The sequence below is a fragment of the Rhincodon typus genome, chromosome 43 (assembly GCF_021869965.1).
Source record: "Rhincodon typus isolate 14 chromosome 43, sRhiTyp1.1, whole genome shotgun sequence".
In the NCBI taxonomy this organism is placed as follows: Eukaryota; Metazoa; Chordata; class Chondrichthyes; order Orectolobiformes; family Rhincodontidae; genus Rhincodon; species Rhincodon typus.
This window is the reverse complement of record NC_063374.1, coordinates 10,790,301-10,794,163: the sequence shown is the minus strand read 5'-3', so window position 1 is coordinate 10,794,163 and position 3,863 is coordinate 10,790,301. Positions and strand designations below refer to the sequence as shown.

Sequence of the window (3,863 nt, the reverse complement as noted above, 5' to 3'; positions counted from 1 at the left end):
TCCCTCGGTACTGACCCTCTAACAATGCAGCATTCCCTCGGTACTGATCCTCTAACAATGCAGCATTCCCTCGGTACTGATCCTCTAACAATGCAGCATTCCCTCAGTACTAATCCTCTGACAGTGCAGCATTCCCTCAGTACTGACCCTCTAACAATGCAGCATTCCCTTGGTACTGATCCTCTGATAGTGCAGCATTCCCTCAGTACTGATCCTGTGACTGTGCGGCACTCTCTCAGCACTGACCCTGTGACAGTGCGGCACTCCCTTAGTACTGACCTTCAGCAGTGTGGCATTTCCTCAGCACTGAACCTCCGACAGTGTGGGGCTCCCTCAGCACTGAACCTCCGACAGTGCGGGGCTCCCTCAGCACTGACCCTCCGACAGTGCGGCGCTCCCTCAGTACTGACCCTCCGACAGTGTGGCGCTCCCTCAGCACTGGTCCTCCGACAGTGCGGCGCTCCCTCAGCACTGGCCCTCCGACAGTGCGGCAGTACCTCAGTGCTGACCCTCCGACAGTGCGCGCTCCCTCAGCACTGACCCTCCAACAGTGTGGCGCTCCCTCAGCACTGACCCTCCGACAGTGCGGCACTCCCTCAGGACCCTCCAACGGTGCGGCACTCCCTCAGCACTGACCCTCCGACAGTGCGGCAGTACCTCAGTATTGGCAATGACATCAGCAGACTGGATTATGCAGTTTAATTCTCCAAAATGGGACTTCAATCCATGATTATCTCGCTCAGAGGGCAGGACAGTGACCAGTGAACCACAGCTGGTTCTGCTCTGGCAGAATCAGTAAAATGCCAAAACCATCAACTCCCTCACTTTGGATACTTCCAGATTGAGTCTGAATGGCTCAGGAAGTGAGTCCCTTATCTTCCTGTGAATTTTTACTTCCATCTTTCCCAGTTTGTCTATTTCCTACTGTAAAGAAATGAAGCACACGAGTTCCAAGATTAGAAAATGGCCAGTTCTTTGCAGACCATCTTCAGCTATCCTGGTAATCACATGATAAGCTGGTAATCATAAGAACATAAGAATTACAAGATGGAGTTGGCGAGTCAGCCCCTCGAGCCTGGTCCACCATTTAGTTTTATCAAGGCCGATTTCATCTTGGCATTGACTCCAGTTTGCTGCCCGCTGTTCATAGCTTTCAACCCATTACTAATGAAAAGTCTGCCTATCTCCTCACTAAATTTACTCCATGTCCTGGCTTCTACTGCTCTCCATGGTAGTGAATTCCACAGATTCTCCACTTTTGAGAGGAGTAATTTCTCTTCATTTCGGTTTTAAATCTGCTACCCCTTATCCTAAAACCATGAAGTCTTGTTCTAGATTGCTCCACAAAATAGGAAACATCCACTTTATGTCTACTTTGTCAATCTCCTCCAGCATCTTATACAACTCAATTAGATCTCCTCTCAGTACAGAGACTATCGGCCTGAACTGCTCAATCTCCCTTCATAAGAAAAACGCCTCATCTCTGGAATCAATCCGGTGAAGCTAATCACAGCGATGAGCCTTTTACAATCAGTCTCCAACAGGACCATGAGGATTCATGGCCTAATGGTAGCATTGCTGCCTTTGGACCAGAAAGCCTGCGTTCAACTTCCACCTGCTCCAGAGGTGATTCTGAACATCTCTCAACAACAATCCCACAAAACCGCTGATTTTGGAGGAACTTTGGACAAGCTGTTTCACTCATGCTGTACTTCCTGCACTGGGTAGCCTCTTTACCTTTAGGATCAATTCTCATTCCTAGCCCATCTACCTCCTTCCTACTATCCCCAGGGTTGAAAAAGTGTGTGACGACACACCACACAAAGCATATCTGATGTCTCCAGTTGCTGCCATATTGGTCCGAGACTATTGATTCCCGAAAAAAAAGTTCTTCCACTTTGCTTTTGAATGAACTAGCATTAATTGCTGTCATTGTCTCCCTCAGGAGTCTGAAGTGTGCACAACAATAAAAGTTCATTTTCAACCTTCAACACACTGTTTTGCACACTATTGTTTCTACCCCTCTGGGTCATAGTACATAGCATTGATAGTAATAGCAACAGGCTATTTGCCCCAACAGGTTCCTACCACTCCTCTTCCCAGCCCTCTCTTCTTTGCTCCCCATCAGCCTATCCTTCTATTCCTCTCTCTGTCATGTGTTCACACTGCTTTTCCCTGAACACATTGACATAATTCCCCTTGACTTTTTCCACTCTGCTCACTCTCTAAAGATGTTTCTCCTGAATTCCCCGTTGGATTTATTAGCAATTGACTGATATGGACAGCATCCTAGTTCTGGTCTCGCCCCTGTGACGGGAACATTGTCTTTACCGCGACTCTTTTGTAATGTTAAAGAGCCATGTTGGGTCATCCTTCAGCTTTCTGTTTTCTGTTGGAAAGTACTGCAGCCTGTTCAGTTGTTGCTGATAGGTGGAACCTTGCAGTTTCAGCCTTGTCAATCTATTCAAAACTTCCTCCAAATCCTTTAATATAACAAGGAGACTGGAACTATGCACAGTGCTCCAAGTCCGGTCTAATCCAGATTGTATATATTGGAGTGTCCATATAGGTTTAATGCATCTTTTCTGCTTTACACATCTGTAGAGTGTAGTCTCACTCTCAGAGTGAAAACATGATGGCTCCTCCTGTTTATCGGGCTTTGAGACTGAATTCCAACATCACTCAGAAAAAGCCTACTTCCCAGTGCTGAAACCATGGATGGTATACCATGTGACAGGAAAGTAACAGCAGAAAGTGCTGGAGAAACTCTGCAGGTCTGTGGAGAGAGAAACACTGTAAATATTTCGAGTCCAATGGAACAGATAGGAAAGTGAAGGCTCAATTCCATCACTGCCTGCTGGCAGAAACAGATCTGTGTCAAGGCCACCGTAATACCTAGTGAGAAAATCAATGGGGATGAAGAAGTGGTGGCCGGTGGAGGTAAAGAAAGGGTCAGAGTTATAGCTGCTTTTAAAAGCAAAATTGGAATTGACATATTGCAGACGTTGACCTTTAGCTGTCAATAATTGAATCTGTCTTCACAGCTACTTAAGAAACACTGTGGCGTGGGCTCAATAAAATGACCGCTGTAATAGCTAACTATACTTGGGGTCATATGTAAGAAAGAGTTCTTTGGGGTTTAAATGGGGTGTGTTGCTAAGACCATCTTAATGCGTGTTGAGTTTTAAAATTGCGACCATATTTCACCACATCACATACCTTAGAGAATGGCTGAAAATTGATAACAGTTTTGTTTTTATGATTTAAGGACTAACTTACCAGAGATCGAAGTTGCTCTACACTACAGCTGTTAAGGTCTCCCTCCATGTCTAGGCTGTATAAAGTTGGAAATAGTTTACACTGGATTTCTGCAGATAGGTCTGAGACTCACCCATCTCATGGTTTCGGTCTTTGTTTTATTTTTCCTCTCAGGACTTTCTTAATTTATGTCTTTTGTTCCTCTCTATCTGCTGCTTAAGTTTTCTAATCTTATTGGGTGACTAACCTCTCTTGAAGCTACACTGTGAGGCTGAATGAGACGGCAACTTCCTTCCTCCTGCAACCACAGTACTTATGCTATCTTGAAAAGTCAGATCTGCTTGCGTCCTCACCTTGTTTTTCTGTTGACTTCTATGGGTGCGTTGACACTTCAGTATCTCTGACTGCTTCTGTGCAGCTGTATACGCTAACTCTAGTCAGGTACGTCTCGGCAGGTCAGAGAGCTTTGAGACCAGCTACACTTCCAGCGTCCTGTAACTGCTTTTGAAGTGCCTTTGATGTCCAGAGGCCATTTTAGACCAATACGGATGTATTTCTCATTCATAGTATGGGCTGTCTAATCACCAACAGAGCAGTGTGCAGAT

The 3,863-nt window shown here is 45.7% G+C and overlaps 1 protein-coding gene across 1 annotated transcript in view; it reads right to left on the bottom strand.

The window, feature by feature from the left end:
* LOC109923316 (transcriptional-regulating factor 1-like) overlaps window positions 1–3,385 on the bottom strand; it is a 71,950-nt gene extending 68,565 nt beyond the window's left edge. Inside the window, exon 1 of the mRNA XM_048619652.1 lies at window positions 3,280–3,385. The gene's annotated coding sequence lies outside the window, so the exon portion shown is untranslated. The remainder of the gene's footprint in view (window positions 1–3,279) is intronic.
* Window positions 3,386–3,863: the final 478 nt, after the last annotated feature.